The sequence below is a fragment of the Pinus tabuliformis genome, chromosome 6 (genome assembly GCF_031772625.1).
Source record: "Pinus tabuliformis cultivar Carrire ecotype Pingquan chromosome 6, CPIR1, whole genome shotgun sequence".
NCBI classification, from domain to species: domain Eukaryota; kingdom Viridiplantae; phylum Streptophyta; class Pinopsida; order Pinales; family Pinaceae; genus Pinus; species Pinus tabuliformis.
Window position 1 is genome coordinate 1,927,995,381 of NC_142292.1, and position 12,302 is coordinate 1,928,007,682.

The 12,302-nt window shown below is 35.7% G+C and overlaps 1 pseudogene; it reads right to left on the bottom strand.

The window, feature by feature from the left end:
• Nucleotides 1-11,021: 11,021 nt before the first annotated feature.
• LOC149266891 (ATP-dependent 6-phosphofructokinase 2 pseudogene) lies at nt 11,022-11,762 on the bottom strand (annotated as a pseudogene).
• Nucleotides 11,763-12,302: the final 540 nt, after the last annotated feature.

Sequence of the window (12,302 nt, forward strand, 5' to 3'; positions counted from 1 at the left end):
TTTGTTCATGTGCGAAGAAAAGCCAATATGCTAGTTGATCGTCTGGAGAATGAATGAGTGTTTTGCAAGGACATTTACAAGAGGTTTTCTTGGGATTCAAGACCCTTGGGGAAATTGCGTGAGGATTGTCAAAGAAAGGTGGCCAAAGACATGGAAGAATTCTAAACTATTAGGAATGAATAAGAAGGAAGATGAGGGGAAGCACGAGAAAGCGGATGCATAAGTATTTCATAACCGTTGATCCACAGGGAAAAACAAGAAGAAAAATGCTTAAAACAGAACTTTCTACAAGGGAGAGGCACTTGGTAAATAGCAAGCCTCTTAGAAGGTTGTCGGCCACATATTTTGATAGCCTTCGTCATCGAATGGCCATAGAATGGATAAGTAATCAAAGATTAACTACTCAAGCGAACCTGAAGTTTTTTAGATTAGTGGTTTATAATCTCCATCGAGCTGGAAAAGAAGGTAAAGGACATGCAAGTTTCTATTCTGATTTCTTGGAATATCATCAAATCAACAGGGGACCAATCATGTGGTTCTCAGGTTCTAAAAGTGATTGGAGCTTAAGTTTCTCCCTAGACTCGAACAATTATAAAACAATGGCTCACAATCCTTATCGGGTCCATGAACCAGGTCAAATGGGAGCATGTTGCCAAGACGATAGTGTTCATGACCGTTAGATCTCAATGGAGCTTGATTGAAAGGACATCAGGTTTCAACATAGGAGGAGGCTAGGTCCAAAAACGAACCCACAATTTTACACTTTGACTGTTTATTTACCTTGTCGAATCCATAAAGTGAATAAACCATCACTGGGGGTCCCATCGCATGGCCATCGGGTTGGTTCATGGATGTGACTTGAATTGTAAGCCTTAGGCTGAGGATTTCTGGTTTATTTCGAGGTGTGTAGTTGGTTACTCATCATAGAGTTAGCCCTTAATGGTCCTTACATTTGTAAAGACATGTAACATATGTAACTTTTCTTGCAGTTAATATAAGGCTCCACTCTTATTTGACTAAAAAAAAAAAAATACAATTCACAATTGCAGATTTGAATTTAATCATAATGAAAGCACAAGATCCTAAGAATCAACACAATATATCCAATATATCTAATACAACACTCAATTAGACATTCCCCTAAAGAAACTCAATATCATATGACACAATGATTGCATGTCCATGAAACAGATAAGAATTTCTAAAGACTACATGTTATTTATGTTTTAAGTGTAATTAAGTAACGTAATCATAGAGATACAACGTTATGCAAATGCATGTACATCAGCACACATTGTGATGCTTTAACTACTATGATGCCCTTAGGGTTGCAAAGAGCATATGACAAGATTTGTATTATAACTAGTATCATAGTGTTTCAATTTTTGCAAATGGAAACAATATTGAATACAATAAACAGTGTAACTAGCATTTAATTCCACCAACAATTAATGTACATGAAGCCAATCCAACAGAACTTAATGGGTTATAAACCCATAGTCCTTCCAAATCTCACACTATAGTTTTAGATACAAAACAATTGTTATTGCATCAGCAAATCGTATTATTCTAATATTCTTAATCTGACCTTATAACCAGCCTTAGGAATCAGCTAGATTTCACTGCCTCTCTGCTACCACAGTTCAATGGCTTCCTTAGACCTGCCCGGGATAATCACAGGGTGATCTGCTACCCAATTCATGCCCTAAACTCACACGCTGCAATAGATTATCTTAGAAACAGTAGGTGGAGAATTCTTACAAATTGTTGCAATGAAGTACATAATATAGCCACCGCAACACACAAACTCTTTTGAAATTGACCTTCACAAGCGTGACAGTGCAGACACCAACACCAATAACCACAACAATCACATCTATCTTGACCTCTCTGCTATAATTCTTGTTGCGAAGAATCCATTCCATCACACAAACCACAGGAATCAGGCTCCACTTTGAAATTTGTACCCAAAAAATCTACAAGAACAAGATGAGAAATAGTTTGAAAGATCTAATGCTGAATCAAATTAATGCAGATCAGTGAAGGGATCGGATTGAAAAGTGTTCCTAACTGCATCTAATCTAATCCAATCAATATTGTTGGAAATGAATTATATGATTTAATGTTAAAGTGTATAAATAGTAATCGGCATTTATATTGAGCAACACATTTATCTTAGATTTCCATCTTCACACTAGTCATTCTTTTTTTCTTAAATCCATACATTAGATCATAGGTATATCTATCCTAGATATATATTGAGCGAAATACTCGCAATGAATTATGCACGTTCTGACATCATACTGTCAATCAATCTCAGCCCCTTACTGATGTATACCTACAAGATAGTTTAAAACTTTAAACAAATGAACCATGCATATTAGAATCCTCATCGAGATTTTTAGTGTTTTTATTGTAAATGTTTTTTTGAATTTATATTGCATTCTCACATAGATACACAAAAAGATCCCTTTCCACGTGTGGGAGGGCCTCATTTTTAATGGTCAAGTGTATAGTTTAGAACACATTAAACTTAATTTTGACACACCTAAATGGGACACAAACTAAGAGCTTTCTGGTACTATCATTTGTGCTTTTATTTTAGTATGGTTATTCTTTGAAGTTGTTAGATTACTACATACAAAATAAGTATGTCAATACTAACAATGATCTATGCACATGCATGCTAAACCCATATTGTTCATCAATCTCAACCATGTAACCTATATAAACTTGCAAAATAGTTTGAAACTTTAAACAAATGAGCCCTGTATATGAAACTGAGAGTTTTATGCATATGAGCCATGTATATCAAATTGTGAGTTTTATAAAACATGAGAAATGTATATCAAACTATAAGATTTTGTTTTCTTATAAAGTTAGTTGATATTGTAAATTTATTTAGTATTATTATTTTTAATAATACTAGTAAAAATATAATTTTAATATTGATTTTAATATCAATATTATTAATAATATTATTAATAATAGTAGTGTAATCATCAAATATAAAAATATTTTATTTATTATATATATATATTTGTGTAAGGTAAGTTTTATTTATTAATCAGAAATCAAATATATCATGTAAAATTATGACTCTTTTATAGCATAGTATACTAATATTATAAAGATGTATAAGACTAAAAATAGCTATAGAGACATAGAGGAACAAAAGAAACAATTACAAAAGAGAATTTTCTTTCTTTTCATTTTCTAATCCTTAACTCAGTCTTCTGAAAGCTGGTTTATCAAGGCAATTTGAAGATTATCAGTGCTAGCGGAAGGTGAATCCTTGTTAGAGTTGAAAAAGCCTACTCATAAGCTGGCTTCAATGCGCCCTTAGAAGCATTATTAATCACTACCTTTGTGCTTGCCAAAGAAATATGCTTTGTTGACATTGTTGTGTTGGCATTGCTGTCAGTAATAGCATGGATCTTGGTTTTTGTTGAGAGCTTGTGTTCGGATACAGTGTATTAGCAGTGGTATAGCTTGCAAGAGTCTAATGCAGTAGACGTTTGATATCAATAATAATGGCCCTGATGTATCATCCTTGAATTGATCTATAAAGTAATCATAGTTTCTATTCACTAATCCTCTACTCTCTGCATAATAATCAATATTTACGTGGGCTAGTTCTCTATACTACGTAAATTACACAAACTTTCCATTAACTTTCCATTATAAGGCTGCGTAAATGGTGTTTCGGATTGAAAATAAATTTGCCTACTCTGGTGCCTCAAATACCAGGGTTTTCTCTGCTGGTATGTCAAGTTGGTTGCATGGTTTTATGCCGGATCAATTAGCATCAACTTTTACCATAGAAATTCCCATGGTAATTTCATGTTAGCCTTAGTTTGGTCAATGTCTAAAAACATGTAAATACTATATTGCAATTTCTATTGATGCATCAATTATGTAGTCTACTTTGAATGATCAAGTAGGCGTGGAAGATGAGAATGTATTTTGATTGGGTTCGATGGTGTATGTGTTCTTAGAATGCAAGGTGAATGAGGGATGAGTTGAGCAAGTGCAATGGTTGTATGAAAATAATAGTGGTCTGGTCTACATCGAAGTGCTAGAGATATCTTGAACCAGATGATGATATGCCTCAGCGAGTGTGATGTGGAGGAGAAGGGGCACAAGCACATAAAGTCTTGATCAAGAGACCATTTTCAAAAAGGGGATTAGCATATTGGTCCATCAAGAAGTTTTGTTTTTGGATCTATGTGATGGGGTTACTCACAAAAGGATGAGAGAGAACAATCTGGTGGTAGAATTTCTACTTTGTGGCACTAGAGTGATCCCTCTAGCAGAGGTCGAGAAAAACTATTGTTGCTACATAGTGCCTTTGTGGCAGAAGAAGCATGCTCCACTGCCCCTCAAGAGATCATATGGATCTGTCATAAAAGGTACACTATGCATGCTTGCAGTGGATGCCAATTAATTGCTATGTAAAACTCTATGCAATGTCATATATTCTCTTTGTGGTGACAACAGCACATATATATATATATATATATATATATATAGCTCTACTTTCCAGGGATTTCGTCAAATTTAATATACTGGTATATTTCAACAAAAGGCTTTAAAATTTACTGTATGGAGGCAAGCAATTCACTTTTTATTGCAAATTGAAAGAAATACACTTCATTTAGGTAAAGTATCAATTCATATTTCCACCCTCATAGAGGTTTATCATTAACCTCTCTACGAATCACATAGTTTACTTCCCCAAGCTAGAGCTTTAAAACTATAAATTTAAGCGTAAGCAAGCAAATTAGCATACATTCACTTAAAATTTGCTTAATTCCCATCGATATTTTAAATATTTGTCAAACTTACTATACAAGTAAAGTTCCAGCAAAATCCTATGATATTGGGCACATAGACACAAGATATTCACTTTTTTTAGAAAAAGTATTGCGCGCCAGAAAAAGAACTGTCAAAAATTGAATATGACTATGAGTGTCTTTAGCATGTTCCATCAAGCTTCTCTTACGGCTGATGGTGCATTTCATACCACATTTAAGTAACGATACTCATAGAAGGGCAAAAAAAATTGTATAGCTTGCCAACATTCACAAGGTTAGAATGAAGGAATACATATCTACCCCAACCAAAATAATTAGCTTAACAAATACCCTTATAATAACATTCGAGAAGTTCCTTTATAGTAACATCTGAAAAGTTTTAGGAGTAGTTCAATTGGTTAATCTGAAAAGTCTGATTATTAAAACTCTAGAAACACAAGTTCAAATCCCTATCCAGGCTACTGGGTGAAAGACATGATGGTCCCAAAGGTGTAAGAAAATATTAAAATAAAATAAGGCATAATTAAGCTTTTTATCCTACCCAATTAGAATACAGAACAAGATGGGTTGCATTGTAGCTAGTCCCTGCCTTGAAGCGGAGCTTCAAGAAAACACATTTAGTATGTAGAAAACAGTAACTATAGTTTAGCATGTATGCCAGCCATCCTATTGAATCTCGTGCAAACAGTAACTAAATTTTAGCATGTACGCCAGCCATCCTATTGAATCTCATACAAGGTAGGAGTCCTCAACTATCATAACATCAAGAGGGCAGACTCCAATTTCTCTCCCAGTGAGTTATATAAAGGGTGGATTTACTGGAATTGCTCAACAAACTGTTACAGCCCTGAGGACCACCCAAGGATATAGACTGAAAGAGGTGAAGAAGGAGAATGATAAATTCAAGTAGGTATAAGAGGTTTACTCTATCACTAGTCTGTAACTTAGAGTATTACTATTAGCTAGCTCTTTTATAATCAGATTGCATATTAAGCAGATTACCAATTACAATGGGGCAAAGTGAAGCGTAGAGATGGTGATATCAGATGTTTAAAATAGGGATATGCTCTTCGGGAGATTCCCTTCAGTATGTAGACAACTGGCTCTCACTCTAAGGCTTGAAGCAACTCTATGCAACTTAGTGTATGAACAGAGAAAGCTAATAATATAAAGTGCTAACTTGGCTTGGCCGCAAAAATGCATAATTACTTATATAATGAGCATCATTCAATCTTTGTGGTGCTTACAGGGTTAGTTATAGATAAAATGATTAGATGGCCATTTTAGCATGCTGTAGTAACATTTGAACCCTTCGAAGGCATCCCCACTGAAGGATGGCTTGAAGCCCTTTGTAGTTTGTAAATTGAACTCTGATAAGAAAATATCTGAGCAAGTCAATTCTAGTTGGAGCTTTCCAAAGATAGGGTTCTCTAGGGTCACTCTTTATGTACCGATGTATGTGAGATTCTTATTTTGTTCAAGGATAGATGTAGAGCATCTATAGTTTTAGTTGGTTTGGAAATAAGTTACGGATCGATATTTACTTCCATATCCTGGGGAAGATACTCAAGGGACTGTAGACTATGTTGATCCTGATCCAGATTATGATGTTACAAATCTAGACTCGGAAGTAGGAGTTGAATGTGTAGTTGGTTCTTATCGATGAAATAGGAGTTGATTGTGCAATTGGTTCTTATTGATGAAGCAGCCAAGGGAGCATATTCATATTCTACAGAGCGAGAACAGGTCTATTGAATACCGTACAAGGTAGGAGTCCCCAAATACAATCTAAGACAACAAATATTCAGGGTTTAAATCCAAAACATATGAAAGAGAAAATTAAATATGTACAATCTAGTAACTACCCAAATATGAATATACACAATAAAAATTGTGGAGCAGGGAACTTGATTTCAAGATCTTGTTGGACACAGTCCAACTAGTCTCCTATACACAAATGTTGATTTCCATTCCTGATGCAAGATTTGCATGGCCAAGTTAAGCAAGAATCGTGTAGTTAGTGAAAGACATATGTAGGACAGATTAAAGAATCCAAACTTTGCTTTTCAAGGCTGTACAAGCTACAATACCTTTTCTACAGTTATTATGTTGATTTAGGGAGCACTACAGTTATTATGTTGATCCATCGAGCAGTCTTTATAGCCTATTCTTGCACAGAGCTGAAGGCTACATAGCCATGGTGCATCAAGTATGTGCGGGAACAATATTTACCCTTTTATAATAAAGCATTAATATGAATATTACAAGTAAAAAATGTTATTTTTAAGCATTTAGTTTGATTTATTGACAGATCATAGTGGGTTGAACTTGTACTGTGGTTCATAGCTTCTTTTTTTGCATGAACTAGCTTAATATACAATTTTTTGCCAACAGTTCTCCAGTTTGATCACACTCAAAGTTCAGATACAAAATTGATCCAATTTGGTTCCAGATGCTACTCATTGGTTTTCATTATTGGTTCTAGTTCCTATGGAGGAATAGAAGAACTTGTTGAGCAGTTTTGACGATGCTTCCCTTGGAGAAAGGAATGAAGTGGTTCTTTCTTGGATCACCATCAATATAGAGAGGAGAGGGAGAAATCACTACTATTGATGATGGATATTTGGGGTTAGTACCTGGTCCTATGGAATAGTTGGGAGAGATGGCAAAGTAATGACTTAATTGGCTCACTACTCGCCTCTCATCCCGTTGTTTGGGCCTGCCAAGAATTAGATAAAGGAGTTCTAGGCAGAAGAGGTTCATTAGCAATTTCATATTAGTGGTGGAAATGCAGCTTCTTAGCTCCTAATTGATAGGGAACAAGGACTTAAATGAGATTTCTTTGGATCCACTAGTTGGGGTCATATCCACCTCTGGGGATGTCATTGAGAGGTTTGGTTCTACAGGTTCTAGTTCCCCTGGGACTCCTTTCCAGCTTAGTGAGAGTCGTTGGAAATGGGAGAAAGAGAAGAAGATGGAGGGATTCCTTTGATTTTGAGAAAGAGAAAGAGAATCCAGATACTTTGAGACAGAGAAAGAGAGTTTGGATATCGAGGATTCCTTTGATCAAATAGATAGGATGATGGCTCCACTTCGGAGGTTGCTAGGGGAATGGCTTGTTGGGGGGAAATTTCCCTGACCAACTAATAGTTATTGTCTTCCCTCAATATTTCCTTGGGGGGGTAGGCATAACGAATTGAAAGCCAGGGAGGATTGAGGGGAATGACTATGGGGTGTAACTAACATGAAAGCTTGGTCATGACTTTCTAGATCTAATAGTGCACAAGAAAGAAACTTCCTATATAAAACATAAGGCCGAGCCAAGCCCCCTGCCCTACAAAAAAAGGAAAGTAAGGCAGAGCAGAGGATTGAAACCCAATTCCAAGTAAGGCAGAGCAATTTAAAAACCCCACTTAATAGATAGAATTTCATTTGAAAACCATATTTTCCCATCATTCCACTGATATTATTGTGCCCTTTATGCCAAATGCACTCTCCAATGATGGCTCATCATAGACCATCTCAAACTCTATTAGACAAAGTTGAGGAGAAAAGAATAGTATCTGAATTATTGGCAAAGGTAATCGTTGTACAAACCGTTCCTCATTGTCCTCATCCTCTTTTTCCTCCGTACTCCTCTTTTTCCTCTGTACTCTTGTTGCCACTTCTAGCTTGCTCGTAGTGATCCTTATGTGATGTGGTTGAAAAGGAGGTACTTTAACTTGGTATTGATTTCGAATTCGGGGGAAAATTTGTGGCATATTAGAGCTATCATCACAAGCAGAGCCCCAATATGGGATTGCCAGTTGGTCTTTTATCTTCCCAATGTCATCACAATTTTCAAGTACGAGAGGTTGCATGTTGCTTACCTTTCAAGTTTGACAAGTGGGAAAAATAGTACCTGTTGCACCTACAGCTCCCAGAAAACAGGAAATTATTGACAAAAAAAGTAAGCGATTATTGAAAAAAACATGAAAAAAGACACTTTCTATTATTAAAAATCCAATAGGCCTTCAGCTAGAACATCATTTTGTATGACAATAGATGCTTTAGACTTGGCAGGCTAAGAGTTTAGTGCAGAACTATGTTTTAATTACAAATCAAGTGGCACCTACAGGAGACTTTTCTGCAATATAAAAGGCATAAAAGGAAAATATGAAAGCATAGAAAGTACTGCAACCTTACCGATAAGCTATCACACATTAATGATGATTGGGAGAATAACATTGTTAAGGAGAAATCCACTTCTGAAATTAGTGAACAATAAAATAGTGCTTACGAGGACAGCAAGGGTATAATGTTCTATTGAACTCCACTTTCCATTCAAGAACGGTATTGAAGTCCTCTGCTTATTCTCTTTAGACTTCATGATTCACAAGAAAACGCATCCATGGGGAAGCTTCAAGAAAATGCATCTGTACAAGGCAGGAGTACCCGAATACAATCTAAGACCAACAAATAGTCAGGTTTTAAATCCATGTATTTTGTGTAACATTCCTCCTGGCATGTGAATCAAATCAATAACCTGCACAAAGATCAGTCATGGCACTGACTTAGAACAATATGTAGCTAGCAAAATTCTATTTTGTGTAAAGTAAAACATTCAACTTCTTCGTTTTTTTAGTATATTTTTTCAAATTTGTAAAAAAAAGTTGCTGCAAAGATCTTTTATAGTTTCATAAATTCCACCATGCAATATTTCTTTGATTATATAATTTCATAGATTCGACCATGCAAGATTTCTTGTCATCAAGGCACAAACCATTATGCTAAAAAAAATACTTTCACATGAGACAAACCCCATAGGCATTTTTGATAATGGAGAATGGCCTATAGATTGAGATGATTAAAGTTACAGAGTAACACTTGATAGAGATGGAGAAAATGATCATAATGCACTGAACAAGGCATGGAGAGTAAGTCTAGAGTCTTGAGAGGAGGAAACATGGATATAATCACAGAGTGTCAGAGTAATTCCTGAAGACACTTATCGGATGGATAGCTTAACTATTGTATAGACTATGCTTGTTGTGGAAGTTATTTTTCTCTTTTTCTACGAGTCTTAGTGATAAGGTGACATATCTGGATGATGATAGAGTGCTCGCTTGGCCTTCAATAAGAAGTGGTAATTGAAGTAACAAAAGATTGGCCATGTGAAAATAAAATGACAGAACACAACTAGAATCTGAAAACTTTAAACTGATGTTTATTGGGAGTGCAAAATCATGTGCTTAATTGCATTATGAACAGAAAGTATGATAAGAGCTCAGTACCAAATAATATCAAGTGCAAAATCCTGTGCTTAGTTGCACTATGAACAGAAATTATGATAAGAGCTCAATACCAAATCTTATCAATTAGACCAAACTGAAAATAGAATGATGGTACATGATTTGAAATTGAAGAATTTGAGATATTGTATATTTGGAGTGTAGAATTATGTGCCTAGTTGCACTATGAAGAGAAAGCAAGCAAGGAGTTCCCTTTTGTACAAGAGATGTTGCTTTGTCTCTGGTTGTAGACTTTGTACCGAGATTTAGGTAACAAATTTCAGAAAAGTGTTTACCAAGAAATCCACAATGAGGAAAAAATTTGAATTCATATTAGATTGAATTGTTACATTTTCATCATGTGTTAAAATAAAATAGTACATCAACTTTTCAAAGAAGCCTTTACTCACAGAGTCAAATAATTGAACAAAATAGCAGATCATCTTTTTCAAAGAAGTCGTTACCTTTCATTGAGTTGCTTATGGAGAAATTCATAAAGAAGGAAGTTCAAGGAAGCAATCTTCAACCTATGTGTGTTGTGAAAAAGTTCAAGGGAGAAAAATATTAAATTTAGGTTAGATTAAATTGTTACCTTTTCATCGCATGTAATCAAAGAATTAAATAAAACAGCAGATCAAATAATTACATAAAATAATAGATCAGCTTTTCAAAGTAGCCTTTATCTTCCAGGGAGTGCAAAAAATTGAATAAAATAGGAGATCAACTCTTCTAGGAAGCCGTTACCTTTTCTTGTAGTTGCCTATGAAGAAATTCCCAAGGAAGCAAGTTCAAGGAAGCAAATTTCAGCTACTGTTACTTTTGAATAAGTTAAGCAAGCTAAATATTAAATTAAGATTAGATTGAGTTCTTACCTTTTCATCTTGTGTGTTCAAAGAATTAATAGCATATCAACTTTCTAAAGAATCCCTTCCCTTTAATGGAGTTTCCTTCCATTCTCTGCCAACCTATTCTCTAAAAACTCAAATAACCCCCCTTCTCCTTCTAGATAGAATGGGTTCTCAGGTATAAGGTAGCAATCCACATCCCTACTACCCAAAGTTGGATGCAGTGCAATGTGTCCAACATTCTTACCCATCAACTTAACCAACCCTATTCCATGAGTGGCACTCTCGGCCTCAACATGGGCTGCATCAATAGCACTCTGAGCTGCCTCTGTTGCTGTATGAAAACCAAAGCATCTATAAATGATCCCCATGTCATTATCCACAAAACTTGGGATCCCAACAATGGAAACCTTGAGCCTCCTCCTCTTGAATTCTTCAAATATCTTCACTGCACCATTCATGGTCCCATATCCACCAATGATATACACCTGGTTAAACCCACAATCCTCAATCCCATCCACTATCTTCTGCAAATCAAAGCCCCCATTGGAGATCTCCAACATTGTCCCCCTTGTTTTGTGCCAATCACTCACCAACTTGGGATACAAATCCACAGGCGATGATGAGTAAAACCCATGATAGCTAGACTTAATCCCTTTGATATGCCGTACTCCATACTGGTACCAGATACCATCTACTAGCTCTCCTATAACTGTGTTAACATTGGGACAAATCCTCCCGCATGTAACAATGGCAACACAAACTTCATCAAGACTAAAACATACCTCAGACCAGGGCCCTTCTCTGTGATAGAGCACCTGAGTCTCCATTGTCTACATATCCACATCAATGTTCTTCATAACCATATTGTCCTATATCACAAAAAACCCTTCAATGGGACAAAAATACTGGTTATGCCTAAGAGGATTTGTAAAACTGGGTATGTCTTGGAAGTATTCTCTCAAGTGGGAGCACCATGAACCTTGTTTTGACCATCAGAATCAGGAGCTTGAGCTCCAGCTATTGCTGGATCCCTTGCAAGATCACCCATTGCAGATGTCAATAAAGAATGTCACAAAGACAAAAATAGAGTATATGTATACACTTCAAAGATGATGAGAATTCTAAAAACTATTATATCATTCACAGATGGTACATATTAATACCAACATAGCCCTCAACGTATTATAATAACAGTACCAATGCATCATAGATAAGATCACAATAAATTTATAGACGTGTCATCATATAGGTCAAAGAAAGGAAGCAAGTTATGGAAGCAAAAATTTCTTACAGTTAGCCAAAAGAAATGCTACCTACCATACATATGGCAATAAACAATGCTTGTGCCACTTGAAATACCCTTTGTC